Below are 18,255 nucleotides of genomic sequence, written 5' to 3'. Positions count from 1 at the left end.
TGCTTTACCATTTGATCCACACCTGTACTTTCAGCTTTCTTCAGGTTAATTGAAGATAAGAGTCTTTAGAGCTCAGCTTCCTGATTAGCGAGGGCTACAGCCAAAAGCATAGGTTCCTGGCTCTCTCCTTCTTACTAGCAGGTTTGTCCTCTAATTGACAAGAGGCATGCTGTCAGGCCTCAACCTTTTGAGAAGAAAGGGTGTGAGAAAGTTCATTAAAACATTTACAACGGATGCAATTTACCATTCTCGGGATTCTCAGAGGTTTGCAAAAACCAGGTAGAATTCATACTCATTCCTGGTTCCCTGGCTTGCCTGGCCCCTTGGGGAGCAATGAGTTTCTCTCCTCTGGGTAACTCTAGCTATACTAGAACAAGAGACCCGACGCTGCTGCCAATGCCACTGTCACTGCTGCTTTGTTTGCTGTCTGACATGACCCCAGCCTTTGTGCTGATTCAGTTCGATACATAGTCTGATCTTGAGATCTTGTGCTTCTGAAACTTCTGTCAAGTCATTTTGCCTAAGCCTAGGGGCCCTGGATCATAAACACCAACTACCTCAAAATAAAAACATACACAAAAAGTGGAGTAAATTCATCCTTCTTTCTTCTTTCTTAAATTCCTCCAAGAGGACCAGTAGCTCATAGTCATAGGAAGACGTGAAGGTTAGGCTTTGGTGCCTTTGCCCACAGCACAACAGCGAGGTTGGCATGGCCTGCTGTGAGAATCTCAGGAAAGCACCATCAGGCCTCCTCGAGCGAACCTTGCAAGCCCTGCTTGTTTCTGGTGTTTCATTGCAGCGCTCCACCCCCACCCTGTAACATTAGTCATCCTCCATATTGTGACAGAATACATTTGTCAGCCCTCCGTGCAGGGAAAATTTGACCTCTTTCAAAGACAATGGCATCAGCTTCGCCCTCCCCCGCCACCCTCTCCACCAACCCCTCACCTGTTTCACATATTTTCTAGTATGTATCTATAAAAGACCTCCACATCCCAGCACTCCAGTGAGGATAAGAATGTGATTTCACAAGGAGGAAAGAAAAAAAAAATGGAGAACACTTGAAGGAATGTGCAACGGTCAGCTCAATGCCACAGACTGGTGGAATTATTTTGGAAAAGTGAGGACTTGGTACATGTGTGCTAGGGGCATTTGAAAAGTTCACTTCTGGCATGGACTATGTAGCTGCACCATCCTGTGTGGATTCTGTCTTTATCTTGAGTTCATATACATCCTGCACTGTTTTGCCCAGCATATTTTTCCCCCTGCTCAGTGTTGTTTAGTTCCACCAAAAGATGGTGTCTCTGTTTGGCACATATTCAGAGAGTAAGAACCAGCCTCTAGCTGAACTAGAGGCAGTGCAGGCTAAGAGTGCAGAGTACAGTCCCTGGGGAAACAGCAGGAGTGAATCCTCAAGGACAAGGCTGGGACATAGTGACTGACAGTGTCGCTGCTCTTGTCATTGATCACAGAATGCCTTTGGCCAGATGTCTGCTGGGATTGCAAGAAGCTCACTCCGGAAGCTTGGTGCTTTCTCTTGTATCCTCCTCGAAAGCCTAGCTGTATTTCTGTTATTCTATACTCCATTTACAATGCGGGAAAAGCTTCATGCGCTTCAACAAAATCCCTTCAAGGAAGCTGGCTGGATGCTGGTGCTAAGTTACACTCGTAATCGTAGCTACTCAAGGTGATTGAGATCTGAAGATTGCAGTTCCAAGCCAGCTCAGTCATGAGAAAGACCAGGAATCTCTTTGATTAATGAACAAAAAGCTGAAAGTGGCGGTATGACTCAAGTGGTAGAACACCAACCTTGAATGAAAAAGCTAAAGAGCAGCATTCAAGCCCTAGTACTGGCACACACACACACACACACACACACACACACACACACACGGAGGTTAGCTCCTTTCCCAAGGGCAGCCTCCATCCTTGTCTGACCTCCCACAGCAGAGGAAGCATGCATGACTTCATCAATTAAATATAGGACTTCCAGGAAGGAAAGTGACCATGCTCTTGTCCAAGATTCTCCCTCCTGCTGAGCTAATAATAACTCAGCAGTGGCAGCATTATAGCTTGCTGCTCTAATACTGTAGCAAGCCAAGGGCTTGGCTCAAGGGGCAGCAAAAGCCTCTGTGCTCCCACACTCACCCCAAGCATTTAGAGGTTCCTTCCCTGTTTCCTCCCCATGCCAGATCCTCATGGATAGACATATTCTTAATCCATTGGTTTCTTGGACACTGAAACTTGCTTTTCATTTAGTGCTTGAATCTGGAGTAGTAACCTAGGTTTTTATTCTTTTTTTTTTCTTTGAAGAGACTTAAATGAAGCTGGGCATCAGTTGCAGAAACCTGCAATCTTAGCTACTTAGAAGGCTGAGATCTGAGAATTGAAGTTCAAAGCTAACCTAGATAGACAAAGTCCAAGAGAATTGTATCTCCAATTAACTACCCAAAAGTTGGAAGTGAAGGTATGTTTCAAGTGTCAGAGCGCCAGCCTTGACTGAAAACACTCAAGGACAGTGCCCAGACCCTGAGTACACACACACGCACACACACACACACACACACACACACACACACACACACACACACACACACCCCAAGAAGCTTAAATATGGCAATGTCCGAATTTAGACTTGTCCACATTTGAACTGGATTAAGAGTGGCTGCAAAGATTGATGACAATTGACCCCCAAATTCCATACTGCCCTTTATGCCATAGCAATGTCTTCTTGGGAAACCTGTCCTGAAAATAGCCCCCTCAAACATCACCTGATCTGCTTTCCTTGTCCATCGTTCCCTTCTGCTAGCTGACCCATCCTCAAAGTAAACAGTACAATAGCACACCGTGTCCTTTCCACCAACCCCCCCTTTTTATGATGCAGAGTCTTTTGGGTATAAAAATGCCTTACCAAGAAAATTAGACAGGAAAATAAACAATAGTTAAAGGTAGTTCCGGAAGGTTGTCTGGAAGTCTTGGATTGATGTTAGGCCATATAGACTATTTTTTTCTCCCTCCTCAGAGACCCTCCTTCTTATGGGAAGTTTGATCCCAGTTCTGCTCCTCCAAAATATGTTGATTTCAGCTGTTAAAAAAAAGAAGACCCCCTGATCACTAGAAGATTCCTTTTTGTTCACATACAAGGCTAGCCTGTCCACTTTGACACAAGGAAATTGGCATGTGTTACATAGCCACGTCACGCGCTTGGCAGGGGCTCATGCAGCTGGCAGTGCCCCATGGTACCTGCACATTTTAAGGTTACTTGCTAGGCACACAGGCAGGTGGACAGTGTGCAGCTGCAGGGCTCAGATGCCAAAGGCAAGAATGTGTTTTTCTAGCAGCAGCCCCAGGAGTAGGCGAGGGATTTGTGGAATCCACTCCCTTGCTGGCTCTTTAACTTCTCCGTTGGCATTTCTGCAAAAAGTCTTGCTCAGAAGGACAGGCTTACAATCTGTTGGCTGCTTTGCTGGATGTCATTGTGTTTCAATTTCCATTTGATGACCAGATTTTATTGGTGTGGGTTGTTAAGTTTCTGCACAAACCTTTGTTATGATGCATGCCTAGAGAGTGAATTCTATGTCCAGAATAAGGCCTGGCCGTATCTCTTAATCCATAGGTCTTTCATGGGATGAGTGAATCAGCCAGAAGTCATTTCAAGCTGGGAGGATAAGAACCTAACTCCCTTGTTCTTTTTTTTTTCCCCCTGGGCAAGGGCACGGAGAGAGGCCAATGTAGGCATAAAGGGAATTTGGGTTTCCTTTCAGAAGGCCTCCATCAGGAAATGAAGCAAGGAATGGAAGGGTCTTTTCTTTTCCTCTACCTATTAATGCCAAGAGTAGAGTACAATTCCTGGATTCTAGAGCCTTAAAAAATATGGATGTGGCAAGAGGCTGAAATGCCAACCCCCTGTGTAGCCATTCCGTGAACTCCAGGTAGACTTCACTCTCAGACGATGCACCTTCTGCAGGTTTGCAGCCAGAAAATATGGAGCCCATAATGCTGATTTGAGGGAAAGGAAGGTGCGATAAGAACGTTCTTTAGGAGCTGAGCACCAGCGACTCATATCTGTCATCCTAGCTATGCAAGAGGATGAGATTTGAGGATAGAGGTTCAAAGCTTGCAGCAAAGTTTGTGAGATTCTTTCCAATTAACCACCAAAAAAGCCAGAAGTGCAGCTGTGGCTCAAGTGGTAATATGCTAGTCTGGAGTGAAAATGATCTTGAGTTCAAACCACAGTACACACAAAGTACACACACACACACACACACACACACACACACACACACACACACACACACACACACACGGTGTTTCTGGAATCAGCGCCGCCAAAAAACACAGCCATATTCTATGGGAACTGGCTTTGTGGCTGGTCATTTGTTGAATTTATTGAATAATTGTACACAGAGTTTAGGGAAGCTGACAGATTCTTCTCACTTGTACAGAGCAGGGTATTGTTCCATGCCAACATCTCTTGTGGATGAAGAGAAGACTGAGTAGAAGTGTGGTTCAAGTGGTAGAGCTCCAGCCTTAAGTGAAAAAGCTGAGAGTTTGAGGCCCCAAGTTCAAGTCCCAGTACTAGCAGAAGAGTCACACACACACACACACACACACACACACACACACACACACACACACACACACACCATAATGTGAGGGTAGTAATTCATGTTTCAAATTGATCTATGGCTGGGTTGTTAGTGCTAGTTATGGAGTTTGTGTTGTCATCTCAGATTACTGGGATTTCTGGAATTTTCTGTGTCTCCAGTCCCATCAGTGCTGATTGCTGTGTGTGGTGAGTGGATGGATCCTCAGGGTTCGAGTGCTGTGCCCTTAGAGGCTTGGTCTTCAGTGGGGAGGTAGTGTACCAGTGGGAGATGTGGCTTAGTAGGAGGTTCTTAGGTGATTGGGGACGTGTCCTTGCTATGGATTAAGTTTTAGGAGACCTTTAGTTCTTAGGAGATAACTTCTGTCACACACACACACACACACACACACACACACACACACACACACACACACACACACACCAGCCACTGTGATTCTAATGCCATGATGTCTTCACCAAAGTGAAGCTGAGTCTTGTGTCGTTGTCTCCATATCTGTGAGATAATGAAACCTCTTTATTTTACATGCATAAGCCATTTCAGGTCTTTTATTACACTAGTGGGGAACAGACAGGCACAGTGGGCATGGCTTGTCTAGTCATAGAAGATGCTCTGGTCTCCTAGGGCCATGTCTTTTAGGATTTGGTTTAGAGGAGATGGGATGCTTTTTCATTTCTTTGTAACATATGGCCTCTTTTTTCTTTTTTTAAAAATCCTGGTACTGGCAGGATGGGGCAGGAGTGTAGCCTAGTGGTAGAGTGCTTGCCTACCATGCACGAAGACCCAGGTTCAATTCCTTGGTACCACATAAATAGAAAAAAGCCGGACATGGTACTGTGGCTTAAGTAGTAGATAGAGCTCTAGCTTTGAGAAAGTCCAAGGACAGGTCCTGAATTCAGTGTCCAGGACTGGCAAAAAAAATGAATAATTTTAAAAAATGCTGGTACTAGGGCTTGAACTCAGGGCTTCGCAGTTAACCCTTAGTCTTTTATTGAAGGCTGATGCTCTACTAGTTGAGGAACACTTCCACTTCTGGCTTTTTTGGTGGTTAATTAGAGAAGATAAGAGTCTCACGGACTTTCCTGCTTGGTCTGGCTTTGAACTTTGCTTTTCAGATCTCAGCCAACTGAGTAGCTAGGATTACAGGTGTGAGCCTTCAGCACTTAGCCCTCAACCTCTTTTTTTTGTTGTTGTTGGTCGTGGGGCTTGTACTCTGGGCCAGGGTCCTGGCCCTGAGCTCTTCAGCTCAAGGCTACTGCCTTACTTCTAGCCACAATACCACTTCCAGTTTTCTGCTGTTTAATTGGAGTGTCTCATTGTGTTTTGTGCCCAGGGGGGTTTTGAATATCGGTTCTCAGATCTCTGCCTCCTGAGTAGCTAGGATTACAGGTGTGAGCCAGCATGCCTGGCTATCAACCTCTGTTTATTGTAGGTATTCTGGAGCTTGTTTTTGTTTAAATACAACAAAACATGTATTTAGAAACTTGTATCCTGTTATTTCAGGAAACTGTCCATTGGTTTACTTAGCATGCAAGTCACATTGTCAATAATAAATATCTACTATGTGCCAGGAGCTGGGAGACATAGAAATCAATGGGCCATAGTGATTTTGTGCTCTGGTGAAGAACTAAAAAACAAGCCTAGGTACGAGTCACTTAGTGACAGGAATCATGGTGAGACATGCATGGAGTGATTTCATGTTTGTGTAGGACTGCTCTTATACAAAGTCACATAAGGGTCACCCAGCCTGTGGTGGCACAAATCTGCACCAAACACCATAGGAAAATGAATTTTAAGAAGATAATGGCTCAGCCTTGGAAGACTTGCAGGAATGGGGCTTGCAGGAATGGCAGTGACTTCCAGTGAAGCAGGGAAGAGGGATTGTATTGGCTGTAACCTCTTCATAAATTCTAATTTTTTAGACTTGCCTTTCAGTTCTAGGGATCTCAGGGCCTCACTCAGCCTAGGTACACATCCTTCCACTTGAGCCATGCTCCAAGTTCTGATTTTGTTTTCATGTTGAGATACATTTCCTCTAGCCTGGCTTTGAACTTGCAGCCTTCAACTCCTGATCACTGTGCCACCACACCTGGCCTTCTCATCGTCCTCTCTTCCTTCCTCCTTCCCTCTCTCCTTTCTTCCCTCCCTCTTTCCTTCCCTCCCTCCCTTCCTTCCTTCCTTCCTTTCTTCCTTCCTTTCTTTTTAACACTTTTTCTAAAAAAAGTTTTTGGTCATACCACGGGGGCTTGAACTCAGTATTCTGTCTGGTGGACAGGAGCTCCTCTGCTGAGCCATAGCTTCTGCCTCCTTGCTCTGATTATTTTTGAGATGGACTCTCACTTTGAGCTCAGACCAGCCGGAATCATGATCCTGCGATGGGAGGCTTCCTTCTGTAGCTGGATAACAGGTGTGCTCCAGCGTACCGAGCTATTTCTCTCTGGTGATGGGGTTTCAGACCTTTTAGTCTGGACTGGGATGGGCCTCACCCCAACCTCTCACATAGCGAGGATGACAGGAGAGGCAGCACAGCAGGTCTGTTTATGTCAGCAGCCAGTTCAAAGAGGGTTTGGGGAATTTTCTACCTGGACTGGTTTCGAACCACAATCTTCTAAATCTCAGCCTCCTCAGTAGCTAGGATTGCATGTATAAGCCACCTGTGTACACCGTCTTTTACTCTTGTAAAAGACCTGAGCCCTGTCCTTGGGCTTTCTCAAGGCTAGCACTCTACCAGTTGAGCCTCAGCACCATTTCTGGCTTTTGTCTTGTATGTGGTACTGAGGAATCAAACCCAGGTCTTCGTGCATGCTAGGCAAGCACTTTAACCACTAGGCCAAACTCCCGGCCCCATTTGATGTATTTTTATGAGTTGAAAAGTATCTTTTAAACTACCTTTTGTATGTGTGTGTGACCATCTGGGGTTTGAACTCGGTGTCTAGGTACTGTTCCTGAGCTTAAGACTAGTTCAAGGCTAACATTGCCACCGGAGTCTACCTTACCTTGTACACTTTTAAATAAATAGTGAAATCACAAATACACTAGCTAGGGCCAACATGACTCAGAATCAAGACCACTGCCCTCAAAGTCCTTATCTTTTCCCCCAGGTCAACAGGAGTGTCTTAGCACTGAGTGCTGTCCCTAGAGAAACAAGGTCTTTTTCTGCATTCTAACTGAGGCGTCTCAGGAGGCTGAGATCTGAGGATCCTAGTTTGAAGACCCTTCTTTCTGGTGATTTACCAAAAAGCCAGAAATGGAGTTGTGGCTCAAGTGGTAGTGCACCATTCTTGAGCTAAACAACAGTGCCTAGATTCTGAATCCAAGCCCAAGAGTCAACACAAAAAAACAAAAAGTTTTAATGGGTGAGCCAACTTCAATGTTTTGTTCATGTGCTAGGTAAAATCTATTTGGATATGAAAGAAGCAACTCGTAAAGAAATGCAACTGGCATGCCTGGGCTCTGGAAGCAAGTTGAGCCAAGTGAAATAGATACAGGCAGTTCCCCTTTCCTCTTTAGGGCTATAGAAGGAACATAAAGAAAAAAAGTGGGTTGTAACTGCTGGGTATTTTGGGGGTGGGGTGGGGGAGGTGGGTGCTTGGCATGTTTTCTAGATTCTTCTTCTAAAGAGGTGAAATACAATCCTGAGCATTAGTTATTGACAGGACACAACTACATCCTGAAGCTCAAGCCAATGTGAAGGCATCCTTATTTTGGACAGGGTTGAGCTGATAAGGGCACGAAGGAGGGGGAAATGGAGGGAGGGGCTCTTTTCTCAGAAGAATGTCTTACTGTTTGGAAGTTCACAATCCACTCTATGGGATTAAACAGAAGAATAATAAATTATCCTAGCTTTAGCCTTTGAGTATCTGCTGAAAAGATCAGGCTTGAGTGGATATCGGATCCTCTTTACTTCGTTTAGACAGGTGAGGAAAAGCAATCCTGTGTCAGGGAAAATGTCACCCAAGACAAGAGCTTAGAGATGATTTCTTTCTGCTCAGGGCAGGGCTTAATGGAAGAAAACAATCCCCCCCGCCTTGTGCCCTCTTTTCGGGAACTCACGGTCAGGGTCTGCATTCCCAGACCTTTTCTGCCTGCTTCTCACAGGCGTATGGAGAATGTCTGGGGAGACATGGAAAAACAAAGGTTCAGGAAAACATATGGCCAAGGCTCCCCCATAAAGGCAGCCGATAAATCCTAAATGTGGCTGGGCTGATGGTCCATGGCTTGAGAAGTCACCCTATTGCCTATGTGCTGGGGAAACTGAGGCAGCAGAGCTCAATTCTCATCTCAGATAAGCCCTTATCTCTCAACCACCTGTCTCCAAAGAGACACAAAGAACGAAGATACAAAGATACATTTTTGTTTGTTTGTTTTTGTGCTGATTCTGGGGCTTGAACTCAGGGCCCCGGAACCATACTTGAGGTTTTTTTTTTTGTATTTTATTTATTTTTATTGCCAGGGTGATTTATAGAGGGACTGCAGTTACATTCATACATTACTTCTTGAACACTGATACCCCTTCCCATGTTTTTCTCCCACTGTCTCTCCCCTTACCCCCTCCCAATCATTTTGTTTTTCCCCTTCTCTTCCCTATTTCAAATAAACAAATAAACATATAGACAATATACTAGGTACCACATCAGATTAGGGTTCTACCACTTGAGCCACAATTCTACTTTTGAATTTTTGCTGGTTAATTAGAAATAAGAATCTCCCAGATTTTCCTGCCCAGGCTGGCTTCAAACCATGGTTCTCAGATCTCAGCTTTCTGAATCACTCAGAGACTCACATCCTTTGTGGCAGAAGTGTTCCATGGCACAGCTCCATGTGGTAATATCTGAATGGAGAGGTGTATGGGAGGTTACTTTGTCCTTGTTTACCCTTGAACTTGCTCTTATTGGTGCCTTTCACTTCCTCTCTCAGATCTGGCCATTAATTAGAGATAAGAATCTCACAGTCTTTCCTGGTTGGCTTTGAACCATGATCCTCCTATCTCAACTTCCTGAGTAGCTAGGATTACAGGTGTGAGCCACAGGCATACATAGTCCTGCTTAGTTCTCAAGAGGCCATTGCTATTAAGGAAGAATGGTCTGTCACGCACTCTCTTCCTGTTTGCAATATGACATTTTCTGTTCCATGTGCTTCCTCCATGATGCTGACAGATATGATGTGCCCCTGCCAGCAAACCCTCACTGAGGACAGAATGATGCTCTTTAGACTTTCAGCCTCCGATACTAAAGTTACTAAACAATCCAGTATCCTTTATTAAAGCAAAACTCAAGCTTTGTACTTTGTTGTTGCAATGAAAAGTGAATTCTTTCCACCATATTTCCCATTCATATGTGTAAGAGGGCCTCAAATATCTGAGTGTGTGGGGAAAATATTAAAAATACTCTTGGGCTGGTTCCCACTGGCTCATGATGGTAATCCTGGCTGAGCTAGAGACTGAGATCTGAGAATCATGGGTCTAAGCCAGACAAGCAGAAAGGTCTGGGAGACTCTTAATTTTCTATTAACCACCCAAAAGTCAAAGGTAGAGCCGTGGCTCAAGTAAACTTTGAGCAAGAAATTTTTTGGAACAGTGTCCAGGCCCTGAGTTCAAGCCCTAGTATCAGCACACACACACCCATATATACACACACACACACACACTCAGATTATTTGACCACACCAGAGAAAACATTTCCACAGCAATTTTAGAGTAGAGCTGAACAAAGTCACACTGATTGGTTGCAAGAAACAACAGAACAGCGCACTCCCCATTGTGTGTTGTGTGTGTTGTGTGTGTGTGTGTGTGTGTGTGTGTGTGTGTGTGTGTGTGTGTGTATTTGATCTAGTGTGTGTTCTCACTGGCGATTTAAAATTTTCCATTAGAATCATTGGTGGCTTCTCATAGTCATTGAAATAAAGCAAAGGCTCCTTACGACAATGTCTTCAATGAGACCCCAGGTGAGTCCTGAGTTGGTGAACGTGAAAATGTTCCCACACATATTTCCATCTGCCTCATGAATGAGGCCTCCTTACCCAACATAGCTTACTAGCTCTTGTGATGGCAGGGTAGACAATCAGCTGTGTCCTGTTCTTGTTTCCTCAAAGGAAGGGCAGAACATATTATAATAAAGGAGAAAAAAGTCCAGGACTACAGATCCTATTGACAGTTATGGGGGGTGGTCAGGGTCTTTGAGCTGAGGCAGGATAGGACAATTCAAAGCTTTTCTTCTTCAAAACAGGTAGACTGAAATGCATAGAGGTAAGCTCAAATTACACTTTCAATAGGCAGAAATTCACATAGAGGAAGGAGCACAAGCATACCTTAGCGTGAACACATCAGTGGTAGCAGTGTCATAGTATCTACTTTTTTAAAATTCTTTTTTTATTGGAACTAATAGAAGGGTTACATTATATTCGCCAGATAGAAGGTGCATTACTTCACAAATATTGCTACCCCTTTTCATGCTTTTGTCTCCATTTCCCTCCCCTACTCACTCCTCCTCATCTTGTTTTCCCCCCTTCCCTTTCCTATTTCAAATAAACAAACATATATACAATATACCAGATAAGGTAAGATACTGTAACAATATAAGATAAACAAGGGACAACAAAAGAGATGAGAAATAACATAGTACATTAAGAACAACAATCACACATTATATGGCTTTTGTTTCTATATCCTGGAGGTCCTTTCATTTAGCCTCATCCTATAGGGCCTAATGTATCTAGGTTTTGCCCTATTGTAAACCTCTGCTAGGAGAGTCTGAGGTTTCTACTAATTATGACAAATGAGGGAAACCACTGAGCATATGTTTCTTTGAGTCTGGCTTACTTCACTTAATATGATTTTTTCCAAGTCTTTCCATTTCCTTATAAATGGGGTGATGTTGTTTTTTTCTGACAGCAGCATAGAATTCCATTGTGTATCAGTACCACAACTTGTTGATCCATTCATCTACTGAGGGGCATCTGGGTTGGTTCCATATCTTTGCTATGGTAAATAGAGCTGCAATGAACTTTGTTGTGCTAGTGGATTTAGTATGTCCTTGTTTCTGGACCATTGGGTAAATGACAAGTAGTGGAATTGGTGGGTCATAGAGGAGCTCTATGTTTAGTCTTTTGAGGAACTGCCATACTGCTTTCCATAGTGGTTGAACAAGTTTGCACTCCCACCAACAGTGTAGTAGTGATCCCTCCTGCTCACATCCCCTCCAGCATCCATTGTTATTAGATTTCTTGATCCTGGTCATTCTAACTGGAGTGAGGTGGAATCTTAGCGTTGTTTTGATTTGCATTTCTTTTATAACCAGAGATGTGGAGCATTTCTTCATGTGTCTATAGGCCATTTTTATTTGTTCTTCAAAGAAGACTCTCTTTAAGTCTTTGGCTCATCTTTTAATGGGATGGTTGTTTCTTTGGAGATTAGTTTTGGAGTGATTCAATTTTTTAAGCAGTTGATATATTTTAGATATGAGGCCTTTGTCTGTTATATGGTTAGTGAAGGTCTTCTTCCACTCTGTAGGTTTTCTAATTAATTTGCTAGCTATGTCCTTTGCCATACAGAAGCTCTGCAGTTTAATGCAGTCTCCCTTATCCAGCCTTTCTCTGATTTGTTGTGTTTCTTGGTCCTTATTAAGAAAGTTTCGACCTGTGCCAAGGAGACCTAGTGTATTTCCTATTCCTTCTTGTAAAGTTTTTAGTGTATCTGCTTTTACCTCCAGGTCTTTGATCCATTTGGAGTTAATCCTAGTGCAAGGTGACAAAGAAGGATCCAAGGTTAGTTTTCTGCAGGTGCTTAACCAGTTCTGCTAGCACCATTTGTTGAAGAGGCTGTCTTTCTTCCATTCTATTTTTTTGGCTCCCTTGTCAAAGATTAGGTGGCCATAGATCTGTGGTTTAATATCTGGGTCCTCAGTTCTATTTCATTGGTCTTCAGGCCTGTTCTTGTGCCAGTACCAAGATATTTTGGTTACTATAGCTCTGTATTAGAGTCTAAAGTTTGGTATTGAAATTCCTCCTGCGCTGTTCTTTCTGCTAAAGAGTGTTTTTGCTCTGTAGGCCATTCTTAAGTATCTACTTTCTTGTGGACTTAGATCAGTTATTATTAAAAACTGGAGAGCCAGGTACTGGTGGCTCCTGGGTGTAATGCTAGCTACTCAGGCGGCTGAGAACTGAGGATCATGGTGTGAAGCCAGCCTGGGCAGTAAAAGTCCATGAGCCTCTGCTAATCAGCTAATAGCTGGAAGGAGAGGTATGGGTCAAATGATAGAGTATCAGCTTTTAGTGAAGAAACAGCACCCAGGCCCTGAGTCCTTGCCTCTAGTACCAGCACAAAAAGCAAACAACAACGGGGCCTCATCTAGTGCTGCTGAGTTGATAAAGCTGAAGGAATCTAGGAATCTGCTGGTCTGTAAGTTCTCAGGGATTGTGGGAGCTTAGAAAGAGAGGATTCTGGTGACAGTATACCTTTGTACTCTTGATACTTTCAGAGTAAAGAGGGACAAATTACTTATTGTAGTGTGAAGTAAGTTGGCCTGGAGAGATGCTTAATGCTTCTCCTAGAGTATCTCTCCAGTTTCCAAGAAGTCTCATGAAAGAAACTTCAAAACAGAAGCCATAGTTATTCATTATATATTTTCAAGTACTGACCTCACCAGGATCTTGCCTTATGAGAAGTGAGACATAGAGACTTCTGGGTAAGGCACAGTGGTTTCCCCTGTGTCTATGGACTTACTGAGAGGATTGCCCAACCTGTTCTTGCAGACTTTTTCCTGCAGAGGCTGGCTTTGAACAAACTGTGATTCTTAGATCTCAGCGTCTTGAGTAGCTAGAATTACAGACATGAGCTATAAGTACCCAGATACTTATTTTCTAAAATATTTCTATTATCTTTAAATGGTTGTACAAAGGAGTTGCCATTGAATAAAGCAGTTTATGATCAATGTCATGCCATTCAACATTTTAAGTATTCCTCCAACCCACTCCAACCCACCCCTTCCTTCAGTGTTCTTAATTTTTGAGGATATGCGTTGACTATTTTTTTTCCTATTTAACAAACTACAAAGCATATTGAGCTGTGCCATCCCTTCAACACTTTCACCCCCTTTGACCCACGCATTCTTTTTTTTTTTTTTTTTTTTTTTGCCAGTCCTGGGCTTGCGCTCAGGGCCTGAGCACTGTTCTTGGGCTTTCTCAAGGCTAGAGCTCGGGCCGGGAGTTTGGCCTAGTGGTTAAAGTGCTTGCCTTGCATGCATGAAGACCCGGGTTTGATTCCTTGGTACCACATACATAGAAAAAAGCCGGAAGTGGTGCTGAGGCTCAAGTGGTAGAGCTCTAGCCTTGAGAAAGTCCAAGGACAGTGCTCAGGCCCTGAGCTCAAGCCCAGGACTGGCAAAAAAAAAAAAAAGGCTAGAGCTCTACCACTTGAGCCTCAGTACCACTTCCAGCTTTTTTCTATGTATGCAATACTTAGGAATGGAACCTGGGTCTTCATGCATGCTAGGCAAGCACTCTACCACTAGACCAAACTCCTCCGGGCCCCTGACCCATGCATTCTTATCTTGAAGTAGTGCATAGCAGCCAGCCATTGGGGTAAGGGCAGATGGCATCATGCTGACTTGGTCATTGGAGTCCCATGGACTCAGTACAGGGGTGAGTCTTCAGCCTTCCTGTGTGTGTGGAAGGGGAGAGGGAGGCTTCTGAAGGATCCTTTGGAACACTCAAGGCACTAGCAGACAGTGGCTCACACTTGTAATCCTGGCTAATGAGGAGGCTGAGCTCTGAGCAGTGTGGTTTGGAGGTAGCCCAGGAAGGAAAGTCTGTGAGACTGTTATCTCCAATTAACCATCAAAAGTCAAAAATGGAGCTGTGGCTCTCAAGTTGAGCAAAAGCAGTCAGAGATGGCACCTAGGCTCTGAGTTCAAGTCCCAGGAGCAGTACAAAAAGATAGATAGATAGATAGATAGATAGATGGAAGGATGGACAAAAGGAAGAAAGAAAAAGAAAGAAAGAAAGATGAATCTCTTCCAGCTAATACCTGAAAAAAAAAACCAGCCAGGATGAATGGGGGGGTTCCGAGGTGCGTGGATAGCCAGTTATCACATCATCAAAAAGGAGGGACAGGGGAGGAGAAGGGAAGTGGGGCTCTATCCTCTCTCTAAGTCTCAGTGACTTTCAGTGGCCTTCCTAAATCTACCTGGGAGCCTTCCATTCTCCACTTCTCTTGATCTCCTTTGAGTATTCTGTTGTCAACGTGAATGCTCTGTTCCCACTGACCCAGGAAGCTGTGGAAGAAAGGCTGTCTTCCCAGGATTCAGCTTCTCCATCCGTCTTATTCCCGTAAGGCTGCTTTCTTAGACAAGACTGGGTTCAGTTCCTCCTATTTCTGTGCCAAGTTGCAGCTCTGTAGTTTTCTCTGTCTGGATGGCTCCATAACTCCTTCACCCAACTCATCCTTACACAACCCCAAACCATTCTGTAAGCCAAGCCAATCCATTAGCTACCCAGAGTAGGGGCGATTAGCATTCTCTCTGCAACTTTTGTGCAGTTGTTGGTTTTTGTCCATGTATGGAATCATGTTCAACATCTCCAACTATACACAAAATAGATTCCCCAGTTCCACCAGGGCAGGGCACCAAGTCTGTAGGCCATGAATATAGAGATTAGGGTTCCTGGAGGAAATCCCACACATCTGCTGGGCACAGGGACTAGAGCATGCGCATTTCCATCCCTGTGCCATGTAGGGAGACTCTTGACACACACACAGCTGTGGGCACAAGACAGGCATGTTGAATTTGTTTTAATTTAATGGGCACCAGAAAGAAAAAAATAGACTGCTATTGTGTTTCCTTGGGGGACTTTTGGATAGGATCCCTTAGTTCCTGGATTCCATCTGTTACTTTGTTCAGAGGAGATAGATATTTTCTATATAAATCTTTTGTAACTAGACAGTATCATGACAAGTAGAGACAGTTGTAAAACATGGCAATGCAGCATGGGGGTATAACATTGTAGGCTGGAAAATGGATTCTTTATCCATCCCATAAATACTCAGGGACAGGGAAGGAGGTAATTCTGGGTGAGATTTTAAAGGGCCACCTGAGGTTTAAAGCAGTGGACATTTTCTAGAGGGCTCAGATGAGTCCGACTCTCATGAAGGCAGAGTGATCTGGAGAACTTTCAGAAAATTCTCACGGGCTTGAGGACTGGGATTACTCTACAACAAAACTGTATGTGGCTAACATCTCTAATCCTACTTACTCAGGAGGGTGAGATCTGAGGATCAAAGTTCAAAGCCAAGGAAAGTCAATGAGACTCTTATCTCCAATGAATGAGCAAAAAGTCAAAAGTGGAGCTGTGGTTCAAATTATTAGAGTGACGACAGTTTTGCAGACACACACACAGCCAAGCCAGAGTACAAGGCCTTGAATTCAAGCTCCAGTATTCACACACACACACACACACACACACACACACACACACAACGACATTGCCCTTTGCTGTAAATGTAGGTTCTTCTAATTGTCAGTTTTCTTTCCTTAATGAGAAGCTAGGAAGGCCAATGTTATATGACAGAATCCCAGAAAAAGATGGAAGTCAGATGAATAAAATTCTGGTTACAAAGTGGCAGTTACTTCTATCTATCTATCTATCTATCTGTCTATCTATCTATCTATCTATCTATCTATCCATCTATCTATCTATCTATCTATCTATCTATCTATCTATGTCACTCACTTGTGTGTTTATCAGTATGTCTATGTATCGATCTTACATTATCAATTAGATGTCTATGTATGTTGCTATGTATTTATCATTTGCCCATGTATGTACATATTTTTTATTTATCTACTTATCTATCTATCCATCCACCCATTCACTTATATGACCGAACATCCAACCTCTTAAGCACAATATTATTGTAAATATAAATAACTAAACATTTTTGCCAGTTCTGGGGCTTGAACTCGGGGCCTGAGCACTGTCCTTTGGCTTTTTCAAGGTTTGAGCTCTACCATCTAAGCCATAGCACCATTTCCAATTTTTTTTCCCTCTCTGTATGTGGTACCAGGGAATCGAACCTGGATCTTTGTGCATGGTAGGCAAGCACTCTACCACTCGGCCAAACTCCCAGCTAAATAACCAAACTCTTGATGGCCACTTTTCTTCTAGTGGGAAGAAACTGTGAAAATTTAAGGATTTCCCCGAAATAATTAAAAGCATATGATGACCACAGACCCTTGAACTCATCTTTGTCTTGAGTCCATTCTTGTCCATCTCCCTGTGGGTGCCACAAAGTCTACTTGTAAGCTTACCTTTCTGTTTAGAGGTTATTCCTCACTAGAGGCCAAATCAATGAGATTTCTGATCTTGAATTTGCAACTCCAACCTGTAAACTAAATAAACCTTTTCTCTGCGTAAAGCAGATGGCCTTTGGGTATTTCATAGTAGTAACTCAAAGCTAGTGTACTTCCTTAGCCTCAGGCCACATCTGTCTCTCTGAAGACTGTGACTTAAACAATTATTTAGTGGGTATCGTTAGTTTTGAATTTCCCTTTGGAAAATAAATATTGTTGCTCATGGAGTATATATTTCCTTTGCAGTTCCTGTCTTCTTATAAATCTGGTGGTATTTTTATTATTATTTGAAACCAATTTTCTACTTTCTAAGGGTTTCGCATTTGGTTCTCTTCATGTAGTTCTGAAGATCTCAGTAAGAGTTACTTTTTAGGGATAATATATAACATTCCTACAGATTTTTTTTTTAGAATTTTTTATGTTTGTTGAAAATGCTCAATAAATCAAAATTAACTTTCTATGTCAAAGAATGTCTAAATATCTCTACTGTGGCCATCCTGTCATTAGTCCACTTATTTGTTTATTTATTTATTGTTGATCCTGGGGCTTAAACTCAGGGCTTGGTTGCTGTCTCTGAGCTTCTTTTGCTCAGGGCTAGTGTTCTATCATTTGAGTATTACTTCTAGCTTTTATTGGGGGTGGGGTGGTAGTTTAGTGGAGATAAGAGTCTTCACTGGCTATAGACCATAATCCTCAGAGCCTGAACCACCAGGACTTGACTTAGTCTCCCACTTTTAAGTTCCAGTTCACTGATGTTGTATAAGTTAGGATTCAGCGACCCTTTCTCCTGGATCCTGGGAAGGAGTCTCCAAACACATTTTGGGGTGGCAAAAATATTCTTACGATGTCCTGAGTCCCTGAGAGCTAATGAACGTATGCTAATGAAGTGACACAGCAATGTCAGGACAGTTTCAGAATGTGACCGATAATTCCATAAAGACCAAAACACTGTGATTGGAGAGTAAGAGTTCTTGGTCAGGTGATGTCAGCCTGTTTTAACCTCTTGGCTGGGAAAAGGGAAACTGAGGATTGAAGTCAGTCACATGGCTAGTATTTCCTTTAGTCATGCCTACATAATGAGACCCCAGAAAAACACACACCACCTCACTCCCTTGTGTCCCTGTTGCTCTGCTTGGTAACTCACATGAAAATGCCAGGAGGGTGACATGTTCCAAGGGAGAGTTTTGGGGAAGCCTCTCCCTGTGAGCCTTTCATTTGGCTCATCATCTCACTCATCATCACCCTAGGCATAAGAACAGCGCTCCCCTAGTTCTCTGAGCTGTTCTAGTACACAGTCAAGCCTGAGG

Source organism: Megascapheus bottae, chromosome 11 (assembly GCF_031878675.1).
Source record: "Megascapheus bottae isolate mThoBot1 chromosome 11, mThoBot2.hap1, whole genome shotgun sequence".
Lineage (NCBI taxonomy): Eukaryota > Metazoa > Chordata > Mammalia > Rodentia > Geomyidae > Megascapheus > Megascapheus bottae.
The sequence above is the reverse complement of the archived record's forward strand: the minus strand, read 5'-3'. Positions refer to the sequence as shown.